Source organism: Chlorocebus sabaeus, chromosome 3 (genome assembly GCF_047675955.1).
Source record: "Chlorocebus sabaeus isolate Y175 chromosome 3, mChlSab1.0.hap1, whole genome shotgun sequence".
NCBI lineage: Eukaryota > Metazoa > Chordata > Mammalia > Primates > Cercopithecidae > Chlorocebus > Chlorocebus sabaeus.
In genome coordinates this window covers 16969546-16987024 of record NC_132906.1, presented here as the reverse complement: position 1 = coordinate 16987024, position 17479 = coordinate 16969546, and the positions used below count along the sequence as shown (strand labels likewise).

The 17479-nt window shown below is 34.6% G+C and overlaps 1 long non-coding RNA gene across 1 annotated transcript in view; it reads left to right on the top strand.

Annotated features, from left to right (window-relative positions):
- The window catches only part of LOC103214305 (uncharacterized), a 147879-nt gene that overhangs the window by 507 nt on the left and 129893 nt on the right, over nucleotides 1–17479 (top strand). The window lies entirely within an intron of this gene.

Below are 17479 nucleotides of genomic sequence, written 5' to 3'. Positions count from 1 at the left end.
ACCCTAGGTCCCAGCTGGCAGGTTGGGGCGGAAGTAAGGGTTTGGGGTAGTCGGATGAAGAGGGAGATGGACTTGGGGCCAGGCTGGAGGCGGGGCTGGGGCGATCCGCGCTCCAAAGTTGCTAAGGCAACCTGAGCGCAGAAAAGCTTAATTGGTGCTCCAGAAGCAGGAATTGTAACACTGCTTTATCATTAGTTTTCTTCCGTGTTTCCAGCAAACCAGTCCTGTTACAGCCTTTACATTTCTCATAGTTTCTCCTTCACGCTTTACTTTCCGATACTGATTTATAACTATTTAATTTCAATAAGTAAGAGAGCTAGCAAGAGGGAATTCTCTATGCCAAGACTCCCGCTGGGGTTGGTGAGAAAAAATGAGGTTTCTACGTTTGAGGAACGTGGCGTCTAGTTGGGAACACCCATCTATGAACAGGAGATTTCAGTAATTTGTTATGTGGTCTAATAGAATTAAACCAGTGCGCTAAGTTGCTAATCACTGACCACATTTATTCAGTTTAACAACCAACTTTGAACCCTTTCTATTTGCCCGGCACTAAGCTAAACTCTGAGTAAGGCAGGTAAGGGTCAACTCTCTAGGATGTAACATCCTGTATAGTGATGACGGAAGAAAATTGTCCTCTAAACCTTATTACAAATCTAAACCTCTGTGTTTGGAAAATATGCATCTGTCTCACAATGACTGAAATGCCCTTTTAAAATATGGGTATGAATAGACAAAGGAGGAAGCAGGTAGGCGTTAAAATAATGGGGCAATCTAGTTGATCTTTAGAATATGTGTCAGATTCTTAAGAAGAGATCTTTAAGAGAGGAACCAGGAAGGAACTGTAGTGGGGATAATGGAGACCAAATTCATCTTTGCTATAATTTTGCAGCCAACGAATCTTCTATGGTGACATTTCCCAGTGGAGAGAGTTCTGGTTCTGACTGTAGGAGAGTAAGACTCCTACATTCTCATGACAGCCATCCTCACTTTTTAAAATGCTGGTGTTACCATATTTGTAGATGAAGACAAATATTGTTTGACAGATATAGGGATCAACAGTTACAGCCTTAATAGCTGAAACTATTCAATTAGTGGGCATGACTAAAACTTGTGAGACTAGTAATAAGGATAAAACTATGACTGTGTCTACCTATTGTCAGCTAACCAAAAATAATGAAAGAGATTAGTGTACATATTTACAGTCTATATTTATAAGGCTCCATATTACATATTTTGAAACAAAATTTGCATCCTGCTATTTATAGTTTGGTTTCTGCTCATGTATCAAAACATGGCAAAATTCTAAAGAGAAAAATGTACTTTAATCAGAGAACTTTTATTGTATACGGAAAAAGTGGTGAAAACAGAATTCAGTCCCAGGCAGTGTAACTTTAGTACTCAGATTCTGCTGCTTCAGAAAATACATTTGTATAATATATCAAAATAACATCTCTTGAGATATTAAAAAGCAGCTGTTTCTAAATGTTTAGAATTCTTTTTCACCTCAATCCCCCAACTCTGCTTCTCATATGTTTGTGTCCTCAGAGTCACAACATGATTTCTAGAGCCTCCTGAGTTTTATTTTGCTTAGGACAAGAAAGAAATTATAAATGGATTTATTTATACTCAATATATTTTTTTAACTTTGTGAAGGGATTTGCAACTGGAAAATGTTCTAGCAAAACAAGGACCTTCTCTTTTACTGAAAAGTTAAAATGTTAAAGTACACTTAATGACTGTAATCAGAAGCAAACTCTGGAGCAAATTTTTGGAGATAATTGGCACTGGAACATTTTAAGACAACAAACAGCATAAATGGCCTAATGTGTTTTGGAAAAGATCCAATTAGTATCATGTAGAGGCAGAAATGATTGTAGAAGTGCACAGTGTGACCATATTAGAACTCATTAAATGTCAATGAAGCATACCAATATTCTATTTGCAAATGCATATAGATTTTCCAGTATTAGAAGAAAGCCAGAAGGAAATTACATTTACATAAGGACTAAAAAGATTTGCTTCCATAGTCATAGAAATTCTTCTGACTAGTTATTTTTATAGCCAGCTTTATTTTTTATATTCCTCGGGATGCCGTAAAACAATTGTCTTTCATTTTCACCCTAATTTGATTGTATTTATGATTATGACTAAAACCATCTGATACTCAAATTATGTAATCTGGAAACATCTGCACCTGAATAAATCTTAAGATATTCTATTCTAAATAATTTATATTACAGGGAACAAATATAGACTGATCAATTAATACTTGACAGATATTTTAATAGTAGTTTAATTTGTTCATTTTTTTTCTATTGCCTTTTCTCCCCTCAAAATCCACTAAAAGGCATTGATATCATTGGGGCAATGATGATAATAATGACTCAAAATTCACCAAGGTATTTTTTTTTGCTAGTATTGACCACTTTTTTTACAAATCAAATGACAAAATATAGACTTTAAACTCTGATGCCTTGGCTGTAAGTTATAATTTAGTGACAAGAAGCCTTATACAAAGAGGAGAGAGTTGATTTGGTTACAGAAGTACCTGGGAATATGTAAATGCTGTGTTGTTTTTCAAGGTAAGGACTAGAAGGTTAGAGAATGTTTACAACCCTTTGAGTCAAAAAGAACAATGAGATACAGGTGAGATTGGAGCTTAGCAAGTCCAGGCAAGCCCTTGCAGAGGACTGTAGCTCTAAATGTGCTACATTTAGTTGTTACAGTTACATATTTTTTCAAAATATTTCCTAAAATTCAATGAGAAAAAGAAATGACTTTTCTACGAAGCTCATTGACTATAATGTTTCTAAATTTGAGGCTTAATCACAAAAGTTGGAATATTTTAACCACAGAATTTGTAAAATACCTTTATTACAAAATGGCATTTTTGAACTGTGAAAAACAGGAATTTAACAGTCTAGTATAATTAAATTTTCGCTCTAAATATTGTGTGAATTCTTCATTTAATGGAAACATTACTTTTAGAAAAACTAAAGTAGCCTCTGACAAATCCATTTCAACCACGAGTTTTTTCCCCACATTTATACATTTTTATCCTTCTACCAGCTAAATGAGGTAAATATTAATACTCTATTTTTACTTTATTAACTCAAGATTTTCTTATTGAAGTTGAGATTTTTGATTCATTCATAGTTTCTCCCCACATGACTCTTCTTGCAGCTGTATGTAGAACACAGGCTTCAGAGGACTGTGACATCTGCTCCTTTGTCATCATCTGCCCATATTCTCAGTGATATCTGTATCCACTCCAAACATCTGAGACATGTGACATCTCATTTTTGTATGGTGATATCACTCCTTTTTGTGTGCTGGCAAGACCACTTTAGGACTGTTGGTTGTCTCTAAGGGATATAAGAAAAGTGCCCTCTTGTTTCACCCTGTGGCTACAGGGAACCCAGAAGGGCTCAGACATCTTTGACTAGAGATAACATGCTTTTCTCCCTAGAATGGAGAGAACCTTGTTGTCTTCCTGGGTTTCAATGAGAGCAAGAAACTGGGCATCTTTTCTCTGATTCTGAAATTCCCTAGAGGTTGTTTGCCTAGAGATGAAGGAATAAGACCATCTTTCGGGGAGACCTTACAATGTCTATCATTTTCTTCTCTTCCTTTCTCTAGCCAAGAGTATTTTTATTTAATAGACTTTATTTTTTAGAGCAGTTTTAGGTTCACAGCAAAATTGAGCAGATAAAGATACTCCCTACCCCTATATATTCAGTCTCTCACATTTTCAACATCCTCCGGCAGAGTGGTACAGATGATGAGCCCACATTGACACATCGTTATACCCCAGAGCTCATAGTTCACATTAGGGTTAACTCTTGGTGGTGTACATTCTATGGGTTTAGACAAATATACATTGACATGTATCTACCATTTTAGTATCATACAGAGTAGTCTACTACCCTAAAAATTCTGTGCTCCACCTATTCACCCTCCTTCCTGCTTAGCCCCTGACTACCACTGATTGTTTTACTGTCTCTGCAGTTATGCCTTTTCCAGAATGTTGTAGAATCATACAGTATGTAGTCTTTTCGGATTGGCGTCTTTCAGTCAGTAGTATGCATTTAGGCTCCTGCATGTTTTTTCATGGCTTGATCACTTATTTATTTTCAGTGCTGAATAATAGTCAATTGTCTAGATGAACCACAGTTTATTGACCCATTTACCCACTAAGGGACATCTTTGCTGCTTCCAAGTTTAGGCAATTATGAATAAAACTACCACAGGGAAGTTAGTCTATCTTTATTGGTGAGATGGGCTCAGGGATATTCCCATGCTTTCTTAAGGTATAATTTAAAACTATATGCAGTCAGGTTTTTTCCCATTAGTTTCCTGCTATATTCTTCACTGGTATAGGAAGAATAAAACATTTGTGATTTGTAAGTGAACTTTGGCAAAATTTTGGCAAAACTTTGGCAAAAATATTTCTTACTTCAGAAGTGTCCTGTAATTCCCTGAAGAATGGCAACTTGTGCATTGAGGACATGTGCTACTTTGGGGATGAGGATGGTAGTAGAATTTCTCATTTCTGTCTAAAGTTCTTAGAGCCTTAATTTATGGATTTATTTTCCCATCTATCTATGGAAGAGTTATTTTATAAGTAAAACATTTTGTAGCAGACATTGAATTGTCTGCTACGGAAGTAAATGGCATATAAATCCACATAGTGAAACCTTCTCTCTTTTAAAGTTCTCTTCTTAATAAAGTCAAATAATGATTAAGGATGTTTAAGATATAGAATTACACTGACGTAAGAAAAAAAAATGGCAGTTAAAATAATTAAAAAAACAAAAAAATGCAAATGTGGATAAACATGTTATTATTTAGAAAAGAAACCAGTTTATTTTAAAAATAAATTATGCTTATAAGATGAAAAGAACGGTGACATAATTGATGTAAATATAGAGTTAAAAAATGGAGTGGAAAATATACTTCAAACTGAAGCACGTTGCCTCCAAATGATAATATAAAATGCTTACTGACTAAAAAAGAATCATTTCTACACTTACTGAAAAATTTTCATTTAAATTTTTTGTGAACTGAATGAACTTAGTAGTCACATCAGGGTAAAACATGTAATTTAAAGAGAATAAAAATATCTTCTTAGCTTCTTATTTTACTGTTCTGTAGTAAAATGTTCTGTTTTGTGAATTCTTGTATAAGATTTGTATCTAAGTAATATTTTACTTTTTTTTTTTAGTTTCCCTAATGGAATTGTGCAATGCTCATTTTCCCTATAACTTTTTTATTTTTTTTTTTTGAGGAGGCATCTAGATCCCTACAGTGTTTAATTTTTTATGTTTTGCCCTAAGAGTTAACAAGGTCATCAGTAGTCATTGTTCTTTGAGGCACTTAGAATGTATTAAAGCCAATGTGACAATTAATTGTTTAAAAATTGCATCATAACTTGCCACGTTATGAATTGGGATATATTCTAGATTACCATTTAAATATTATATTATTTTCAACTTGATACTTCTGTTCTTAGATATACAAAACATTTTTTATATTTCTTCATGACTAACCACAGTAGAAACATCCATGATAACATGGCTGTTGCTTGTCTCTAAGGGATGTAAGAAATTTATATAGGATTTTCTTCCCTTTGAAGTGCTATTACATTCACTAACTTACTTTTTTTCCTACAATAAAACATGCAAAGGATTCAGGGTGGGTACTGTTATTTCTTTGAAAAATCAGAAAATGAACAAAAGGAGATTATGTTTTGTAGGCCTAAGGTTTTACTTATGGTTTGTGAGAGAATAATGAAGAAACACAGTTGCTGATTATTCTTTATAAAACTTACCTAATTTGATTGCATATGAGCTTATTTTTACTAGTATTTTTTACAATACAAATAGTTGAATTTATAAACTCATTCAGTGTGCTGCTCAATGAATTCTTATTCAATTTTGATTTTGCAGCACTTGGAACAAGTATCTGGCATATAGCAGGTGCTAAAATAGTATTTATTGAATGAATTAATGTTAGCTTAAAACTGCTGTAGATTGGTAATGCTTTCCAATTGCAGTAATGTTTTTACATTTCATTAACTGCGGTCTTAAATGCTCGTAATGCAGTGGATTATATTTTTCAATTCTTGCATTGTTCTTGTTTTAAGGCTTATCTATTCAAAGGATAATGCGACTCACTCAGTTCACTGCTACTGGTGAAAGCAGAGGTTTGAAAAGGCTAATTAAAGATTCTTATCAAATATGGTTAAATAAAGAAGCCAATCAAATAAAAATATGTGAATATCCTCACATGTTCCTTCACCATTCCTTTATGTGACATGTGACTTTCCGAATCAGAGACCCTAAATTAGAAATCTCATGATTGACTCTTTCAGATTGTATATGTCTCGGGGATGAAGGATTGCTTATTGACATCAACCTTCCTTGTAGCTTCTATGGTGGTGGTGGCTTGCAAAGCGGAGGTTGTGAGCTGATGGCCAGTGGTCCTGGGAGTTTTTGGGTTGGGCTGTGTAGTGCAGCCAGGTGAATGTTAGGTTTGGTAGAGATACAAATGGTTCAGCAGCTTTTGTCCTAGTCATACTTTTTTGTTTTCTGTTGGTCCTCTGCAGTCATTTCAGTTTATATTCTTTGGTGTAAATGATGTGATTTGGGGATAGTACTTTTGTTGCAATTCCGTTAGCCAGAAGAACCACATGAATATTTATATTGTTTAGTAGGCTTTACAGTTATAATTCAGAAAGTAGAGACTTTGAAGATCTAAATAATTATGTGATAACCTTACCCATGGCTTAAGAGGTATATCATGAAAGACAATTGATAGAAAGGTTTGGCTTGAAAGAACTATTTTTAGATATTAACACGATCTACTCTAGATCATTCTAAAATTATTAATAGGTACAGAATTTAAATGTTTCGAGTAACGACTTGGAAATCTTACAAAGGGAATCAACTGTCTGCTGTGACCACAGTCCCTGCAATTCTGAGTGCCTTTTTAACAGCTCTGTTCGCCTCAGTTTGGTTAATTCTGTCCAAAATCTCTAGCAATTCCTTTAAATTCTTCCTCTCTTTCCTGCGTTCACAGCCATTTTTGTCTTGATTTTTGAAATGCTGAAATAGATTCTGTCCTACACAAGGTTTTAATGTTTTTCCTTAGTTGTTTAAAGGTGAACTTATGGTGATAAGCGAACAGGTCTCAAACTTGGAATTGGTAAGAATTTCTTACCAATAAAGCTATCAGAGTATTAACAGAGAGGTGGAACTTTTTTCCTCTTCTTCCTTAAACAATAAGTAGGAATATAATCTACTTCATTTATAGGAGAATAAAATGTTGGTTCTTATATGAGCTACTTATTTTGCAGTTACTAAATATTCTTTACTAATGAAGTTTCACTTTTACTGCCATTGAAAAGTATCATTATCTCCTGAGAGATTTAGTATATCCTGGCCTTTTATTTAACAATTATTTTATTTATTATCTTTGGGCCTTTTAAAGTTTGGTGTTTATAAACACCAAACTTCTATAAATATTATAAGAAATATATGCTTTTCTAAGAAATATTTGCATAATTTAATGTTTCTCCTGCTTATTTCCAGGTCTCTTTAACTGGAATGCTCATGAGTATAATCATGCTAGCTTTCCATTTTACTTTTCTCTAGTGTTAATATTAAGTCAAAGATTTAATTTATATCTAGTATATCTTTATCATAGCATAAAATTCAAACTGTTCTTAGTATATTAAAACATTTTCTTATGGGAAGCATAGTAAATAGTGTTTTGTTGATAACCCAATAATGTTAGAGAAAAAAGTATTAACTTAGATGCTAATTATTATAATTATCTAAGCTTACTGCTGTTTTCCATCTTTTTGGAATATTTCTTAATCACCAAGTTATATCTTGAGAGCTAATAAATACACTTTTCTATTTCTACTTGTCTTAATCATATTTTCTATTTTCTATGATCTGTGATGTTTGGGTATCTTAAAAAGTTTGCTGGCCTTGGAAAGGCTTCTCCCAGGGCGAACCAATTCTGAGATAGCAAAGGGCTCAGCTGGGAGAATGTCTTCCATATACAAACCACCCAATCTCCAGGAGTCTATATCCCCAACCGTGTCCTTATCTAATCTCACACACCAAACCAACACATTTTCTCTGCCCTAAATCAATCCTGGCACCAAGCAACTAGAGTCCCCATTCTAGCCCAAAGCACACCAGAGTTACTCAAACTAGCCAGCCCTAAACAGTCTGCCCTGCCCTGCCCCCCACTTGCCTTCCTGTAGAAATTCCAATATAGGCTCTTGCCTAAGCTTTCCCCTAGACTAGCTTCTGCCTCTGCTTCTGCCTCCTATCTCAAACCTGGTGTTTTCCATGTGCACAGCATGCCCCTTGTCTTGGGAAATGTGATTAATAAAACTCTTCTTTCAATAACATTAGCTCCTCTGTGTCATCACTGTTACCACTATACATTAAAATCCTCAGGGTGCAGTCATTGGGACACTATTTGCTAAATGAGTAAACTTATATTTTTTTTAGTAAAGGAATAACATAAGCGATTATATGGTAAGATTTTAAAAATGGATTTCTGGGTTAAGATTGTACAATGCTAGCAGTTTCTAATGCAGCCTCTCTAAATTCCCTCTTAAAATACTGATGGAGGCAATAAAAGCATGAGCAATGACTACATAGCAGCTCCGCTGGACACCAGTTTAACAGTCAACGCCTTACACCCTACTTAAGATAGTTTCTTTGATGACAGAGCTGGTGGGACTGCAGTGATAAACATAATCTACTACATCTGCATGTTGTACATCTAAGCCAAGACACATAAAAAGAATCAGTAGGATGAGTGCTTAGCTTACTCCTCTCACTCTCTCTTAGTTGGTTAAGAAATTAAGTTGGTCCTCTGCTCTTAGTTGGTCAAGACTTGTGCCAACTGGAAACATGGGCATCTGTCCACTCTGCTGCAAAGGCACTGTGCTTTCTAAGATGGGATTTTCTTTCCGAAAGCACAGAACCCACACATTTCCTCTCCCATCCCCAGCCTTAGGCTAGTCTCTCTTACATCTCTCTCCTTTCTGACTTGAAAGATACTGGCCTCTTTTTCTCACTTCTCTAAAATTGTTAGCCTGATCCTAGAATGGATTTAGACTTTCACAGAGGATATTGATTCATTGTTTCTGGCAGATTCTGTTTTCAGTCCTGTAGTATAAACCACTCCTAGGGCAAAAGAACAGAGTTTCTTATTTAATTTCTTAGGAAGGAGGGAAATTACAGGGGAAAAAAGGAAAAAACTTAAAAACAACCAATAACCTATCCTGTTCCAGGTTAGAAGCATAATTAAAATTTATAAATACTGGGACACATTTCCCACTTAAGAAAGTCTAACTGCCCAAGTCACCAGAGTCGTTTGAATATCTTTTGGTAGAAAATTAATGTTGAAAGACTGTATCAAGATCTTGGATTGTGGCTGGGTTCAGTGGCTCATGCCTGGAATCCCAGCACTTTGGGAGGTTGAGGAGGATGATCACTTGAGGTCAGGATTTTGGGACCAGCCTGGCCAACATGGTGAAACCCCATCTCTACTAAAATAAAAAATAAAAAAATTAGCTAGGCATGGTGGCATGCACCTGTAATCACAGCTACTTGGGAGGCTGAGGCAGGAGCATTGCTTGAACCTGGAAGGCAGAGGTTGCAGTGAGCTGAAATCGTGCCACTGTACTCCAGCCTGGGCAGCAAAGCAAGACTCTGTGTCAAAGAAAAATATATGTGTATCTTGGATTGAGTATATGCTCAAAGCTTTGTTTTCCAACGTGCCTATTAAATAACAAATTATATATTAAAACATATAAATAAATATTTGTAAATATATATACCTATCATATATAAAAATATATGTGTAAATATATATATTTATATAAATATATAAAAATATGTGTTTAAATATACATATATTTATATAGCTATATATTTATGCACATGCATACACATATATTACATATATATTTTGCAACCTTTGCACATTATTATATAACTTTTTAATATGTTTATGTGTTTAAACATACAGACACATAAACACCATCCTGGAAAACAAGCAGTGCTGTCCTCAAAGTACAATTAAAATCTCGAAAAGTCTCTGAATGGGAGAAAGGATCAAAGCCTTGACAGAATCCATGGTTCAAAATGTGCCCATTGAAATACTGTTGTGAAAGGAGATGCTTTAAAGGTATTCCCAGGCTGAGGCGTGCAATAAGCATAAGTGGAGTGGAGTCCCAGGGTAAGTGATAGAGTCAGATGGGAGAACTACTAAAGGAGCATCAGGTAGTAACACCTCCCTCTTCCTAAGGAGAACTGAATATGGGCTGCTAGGATAAACAGAGGTCATTGACTTAAGGACTAGGAATACCAAGCAATAACGTAGACACCCCATATTCAGAAGACCTGTTCTAGGTGCACCTAATCTGTTACATCCCATTGCAACCTGCAAATCACTGGAGAAAGGCGATAGTAAATAGATAAAGCACACACAAACACCCAAAAAAAGAAAAAAAATCCTAATACATACAACCAAGAATCACCAAAGACCTAAAAGAGAGTCATCAAACTCAGCAACCAAAGAAACGGAACTTGAATTTTAAAAATTTACATTACTCACATGGTCCAGAATTCTCTTCTAGATCATAGGACTCCTAAGTTAGGTAAAAACAAATCTGGTTTGGAAAAATGATTATTAATTCAGGACACAATCAAAATTGTAAGGAAGCAAGCTACCATGAGCGAAAGTCAATAGTACCAAGCAAACCTAGTTACCAAAGAATTTGAAAAGTTAGACTAAACAAAAATCATTCTAACTCTAAAAGAGCAATACATTATGAAAAATTATAAATTCTGAAAATAAAAAGCATTGCGATTAAATTAAAACTTTAAATGACAAAAAGAAACAAAGTGAGCTGGAAAGGTAATTAGTAAACTGGAACTTTTATTTCTGAGCATAATGCATAACAGGAACCAGACCTACTCCCCTGAATTGAACAACTGTAAAACTAGATGAAATATATGAAGCAAAGACTTTCAGATATTGGGACACAGGAAAAACTGAGAGAAGAAAAACAAACCTGTGAGTTCTATAATTGCTGCAGTTTATAGCTTATAGGCCATAGCATGTGGAGAGGAACCTGAGCACAGCCCAGCAGTCTCAATGAGCTCTCTGAAGACGGAGTCTCTAAGATCTGCATAAGGTCTTTCAGTGGGTACTGATCTGCACGTGCCTGAGAGGAAATCCCTCAAGGCTGGGAGGTGGGAACTAGACAGCAGTAAGCCTAAGCAATGGCCAGCAGTCACAGAGAGCTGGAAATAATGTGTGTTCCCAGCCACCAAGTGGAAAGACCTCATGCACAGGCCATCAGGTTGAATCTTCTGAAGGATTAGGCCTTAGTAGTTTTAAATTAACTATAGACTAACTAGTGTGCTTTACCCATATCATCAAGTCTTAAGAGCAGAGTTCAAAAGGAACAAACTGATGCCAAGTTACTTAACTTGAAATGTCATGACAGCATCCAACAGTATCTCAAGGCATAAACAAAGTTCAGCACCCAAAATGTTCAACATCCAGTAAAAACATATTAGGCATTCAAGAAATAGGTGAAAAATCAGTCAATAAAAACAGAACAAAATGACAGACAATAGAAATGTCAGACGATGATCTTAAAAAGCTGCTGAAATTATGTTCCTAAGTACAAGATAGAAGAAAACATGAACATAAGAGAAATGGAATATTTAAGACCCAAGTGATGTCTAGATGAAAACAATATCTAAAAAATCTTTTTGGTTGTGATTGATTGATTATACACTGTAGAATATTTAGCAGTAAAAGTATCCAGAATGAAGTACCCCCCAAAATGACAGAACATCAATGACCTATGGGAAAATATTCATATATATACACACACACACACACATACACATACATACATATATAATAGGAGAATATCAGAAACACATTTGAAGAAATAATGGCTGAAAAACTTCCTAATTTGATAAAAATTAGAACTCCAGAAATCCAAGAAATTCAACCACCCAAGTAAGAGAAATAATTAAAATACCTTCAGATACATAAAAATTAAATTGCTCAAAACCACTAATGAAGAAAAAAAACCTTAAAGGTAGTCATACTAAAAAAAAGAAAAACAAAAAACAGCAGATAGTGTCTACAAAATAACAAGAAGAATGAAACAGTCGACTTCTTGGCGGAAAGTTTGCTGGTCAAAAAATAATCGAGGGCCGGGTGCGGTGGCTCACACCTGTAATCCCAGCACTTTGGGAGGCCGAGGCGGTGGATCACGAGGTCAGGAGATCAAGGCTATCCTGGCTAACACAGTGAAACCCCATTTCTACTAAAAATATAAACAATTAGCCGGCGTGGTTCCAGGCCCTGTAGTCCCTGCTAGTCGGGAGGCTGAAGCAGGAGAATGGTGTGAACCCAGGAGGCCGAGTTTGCAGTGAGTGGAGATTGTGCCACTGCACTCCAGCCTGGGCGACTGAGTGAGACTCCATCTCAAAATAATAATAATAATAATAATAATAAATAATTGAGTGGCAACTTTAATGTACTAGAAGAAAAAAGTATCTAGAATTCTACACCAAGAAAAATTTGTCTTTCAAAAATAAACATAAAGAATTTTTCAGAAAAAGCTGGGAAAATTTATGGCCTATAGTACTGCATTACAAGAAATATTAAAGGAGATTATTAATATCAAATACTAGAATGAAATATGCCTCTACACATAGGAATAAAAAGTGCCAAACATAGTGGCTACATGACTAAATATAGAAGATAGGTTTGTCTAATTTTTAAAAACACTTAAAAGGTAATTTACTGTTTAAATATAAAAGTAATAAAAATGTGTGGTGTTTATAATAGGCGTAGAAACAGACATCAATAGGACAGAAGACAGCAGATCAGAAATGGGATTATAAGGTTGTACGGCTCTTTCAATGTAAGTGAATGATACAATATTTGAAATTACCTTGTGATAAGTTAAAGAGATATAACTTCTATAGCAGTCACTAAAACATAAAGAATAATAGCTAATAAAAAATGGAGAAAAAAATGTAATGCAAAAAATTCAATCTGTCCCCAAAAGAGGCAGAAAAAGAACAAAAAACGAAAGGATACATGGAAAGCCAATAATAACGTGGTAGATTTAAGCTCAAATGTGTTGATACTTAACATTGAATGTGAATGTTCTACACACATCAATAACAATGCAGAGATTAAGATAGGCCTCCACTTAGAATAAAACAGGAAAACATTAGATAACTATAGGGAAACCTGCTTAAGAAAGTGTGTGTTTCTTCATGAAAGGAATTCATACGTAAGTCTATATACTTCTAACATAATGCCATTTAACTCATGAATATAGTTTAAGCTTTAATTCCAGAGGAATTTATACAAATGCTAGATAACGAGAAATCTGAAAATTTGGAAAGAGTGCAGTTGTTGTTTTGTTTTGTTTTGATTTTCAGCATCATAATCTGTTAAGGTTTGGGTGATGATTATTTTTATAATTTTAGATTTTGCCTGTAGCTAAGCAGGAGAAAAAAGACAGTTCATCTGTTCCATTATTGGGATACTTTCCAGATACACTGAATTCTCAAGTCCAATCTCTTAACTGAAAATAGCTTCTGAAATTGGTATTTTTTTTGACTATTGAGCTTCTCTTGACCAGCAGCTTGGCAACTAGTGGGTGATAAAGTCAAAGACTTTCCAAAAGGCTTTTTTTTTTTTTTTTTTTGGTAGCAAAATAAGCAAATTGGGCAAAAAGGATAGTTTACACTGAATATAAATGACACAAAATGAATTTTAACTGATTTTATGTCCTAGGAGCTATGGAAGGATGGTCTAGCAGTCTGAGATTAGGAATGTAAGCCAAAACTGTTAAAATTCTCTGGCTATGAATACATTGATTACTTTGCCTTCTAATATTTTCTTATTTACATTTTTAACTTTTCGTCTTTCTTGAATGTCACAAAATTTATTATAATTCTAGATTTTCTTTTCTCAAAATTTTAATACAATTTCTCTCGATTTTGGAATTTAAAAATAACTCCCAATGTTCAGAGAAATAAGACCACAGTCACAATTTGTTCATAACCTTTAGTAAGCTAACTTTAATTAGGAACTATCATATTGACCTTTTACATATTTTTAAGTATATTTAATATTCCCTGCCAGCCATTAAATAGGTACTGGTAATCACACATTAAAGGAGCTTGGTTTCTGCTATCATAGATAATAAACATCAGTAACTTCCGTAGGCCAATGTAACCTGCCATTGTCATAGACAAATGAATCTTTGCAGTTTTTAAAATGCTTTTGTTTAAATCATTTTTTGACATGTAAATTTTACCAGAAGAATACTGTTCCCACACCAAACTTAGGGTCGGGGTGCTTATTCTAGCAGCCCAATAACAAGATGCAGATTAACTGAGGAGGAAGATTGTTTTTATTTCTATAACCAGTTACAGGGAGAAGGCCTGGAAATGACTGCCAGACCAACTCAAAATTAAAAGTGTCCCCAAGCTTATATAACTTCTAAGCTATGTGTCTATGTGTAAGTATGCATTCATCTACAGACGTAACTGATTAACTTCCTTTAATCTGTAACTAAGATCTGAGTCCTGAAGCCCTTCCTCTAGAGCCTCAGTAAATGTACTTAATCTAAATGGGTCCGGGTACTGGGATGATTACCCTTATCTTGTCTGCTGAGAAACCATGGAGGTTTCGGGAGTTTCTTCAGACCCCCAGTAAAACTTGTCTAATCCTAAGTGGGCCCTGACAAGAAGTCCTTCTTTATCTTGTCATGCTTTAAGACCCAGGAAAGACCTGGGCCAAACTCTTGGTGGGCTTTTGTTACATTTCAACTTTTGTAAAAGGGCACTGGCTCTATCAGCTTTTAATATTTAACTTAACCACCGAGTCAGTGCTGAAACACTTGGAGGCCTGTGTTAGTGAGACCTGGCCTGCTACAATACCTTTAACTATGCTTTTAATTTTAAGAAACTGTATTATTCGTTTATTCATACTTGAGTTAATTAGAGCAAGATCATACTGAGTTAATTATCACAAGCTTTTTGGATAAAACAACCTCTAAAAATATATGTGCTATTCAACTTTGGGTGAGCAAACAATTTTCTGCAGCAAACATCCTAACACAATTATTTCCTGTAATAAATAATTTTAGTTACAAGTTTTAAGTGGCAATGCTTGGAATTTTTATTACGAACTATATTACAAGAAGCATTCTGGATTTCTTAGTAAGCAGACTTACACTTGTGGGCTTCCAACATATATTTATATATGTATATTACATCTCTCTCTTTTTCTCTCTCTCTTTCTATATATATATATATTTCTCTACTTTGCTAAGAGAAAAATGTTTAAAAATTAATTCTGTAAGCAAGTCACAGTTTTCATAGCATTGATTTAAAGAAATCTCAAATAGAGTTTTGAAAGCTAATTAATCAAGCGAAGTCAAGTTGGTGGAAGAGTAAGTTTATCTTTTTAAAATATTTCAGCAGTGAAGCTTTCCATTCTGTGTGAATTATTTGTATTCAATGCAAAATGATAACAATGAAAGAAGATAATATTTATATTATTAAAAGTTTTCACTCAGTTGTTTATGGACACCTGACATGTAACCTTTTAATCTCCAAATCTGAACAAACTGTTTGGAATAATAAAATATAAAAAAGTAAATAGTCACAGTTCATAAAACACAAGCCTGATTATATTTAGTCATATTATAAATGATATCATCAGTGTAGTTATGTCTTTTTTTGTTCATCAAAAAGCTACAAGAAGCTAGAAAACCTTCTAATGTTTTTAAGATGGCTTCTGTGGGTTTTCATGTGTCTCCTTGGCAATTTAATTAAAATGTTTCTGATAAATTCAGATTACCAAAGGAAAAAATAAACATAACAGTGGGTGTTGATTATTCTTTACCTGAGAGAGAGTAATCATTGAGGATAAGATACAAAAATACAGATTTAACATAACATTTATGATAACTGATACGGAATGATGAACTAGCCCTTTTTTCCAACTGCTAACAAAGCATAATGCTTCTCTTCTAATAGCACTATTTTTATTCTCTTAGTAAAAGGGAAATTGTGACTTGCCATTTCTGGCTTCCATTTAATGCCTAGCTAAGACTGAACTAGAGACTATAGAGTTTATAAATTTCTTTCCCACACTTTAGTAAACAAGACTACAGCTTCCAGAGCCAGGCAACTAGTTTTCAAGTCCTGCCATTAGCATGAGGCCTTTAAAACTTACTGGCAATTGCATAAAACCTGCCTAAGAATAATGTTTTTAAATGTTTCAATAAAGTACATAGATTACAAAAGGAATAAAGATATAGACTATTTCCATCACTCCAGAAACTTCCCTTGTGTTCTTTTCCAGGCAGTTCTTCTCACCTATGAGCAACCATTTACCTGATTACTTTCACCATGACTTAGCTTTGTCTATTGTAAAGCTTCATGTAATTGAAATAATACAGTAAACTATATTTTGTGTCTGGCTTTTATTCAGTGTGATGATTAATCTATGTTGTTGCATTTTAGGAACATATTGCTGAGTAGTATTCCACTGTGTAAATATACATAATTTATTCTCTTGTTCATGGAAATTTGGGTTACTTCTAGTTTATAGCCTTATCAATAAGGCTGATATTAACATTTTTGTAGAAGTAATTTTGGTGACATGTATTTTCTATATCCTAAATAAATGCTTTATTTTTATTTTTATTTTATTTTTTTTGAGACAGAGTCTCCCTGTGTCACCCATGCTGGAGTACAGTGGTACTGTCTTGGCTCACTGCAACCTCTGCCTCCCAGGTTCAAGTGATCCTCCCACCTCAGCCTCCCAAGTAGCTGGGATTACAGGCATGTGCCACCATGCCTGGCTAACTTTTGCATTTTTAGTAGAGATGGTGTTTCCTCATGTTGGCCAGGCTGGTCTCAAACTTCTGGCCTCAAGTGATCTGCCCATCTCGGCCTCCCAAAGTGCTAGGATTACAGATATGAGCCACTGTGCCTGTCCTGAATAAATTTTTAGTAGATGAATTGCTGGGTAGTTGTACATTTAACTTTAAAAGAAATTGCGACCGAGATTTCCAAAGTTGTGGTACTAGTTTTCAGTCCCATCAGCAATGTCTGAAGTTCTAATTGTTCCCTTCCTTTGTAAACAATGTTGTCATTTAAAAAGTAGCCATTCTACTGGTTGTGTAGTGGTTAACTCATGGTGGTTTTAATTTGCATTTCCAGGATGACTTATAGTATTGAACTATTTTTTCATGTGCTTGTTGGTCAATTTCATATCCACTTTTGTGACATGTCTGTTCAAATCTTTTGCTTATTTTCTTATTGTGTTATTTGTATTTTTATTATTTAGTTATAAGAATTCCACAGATATATATCTT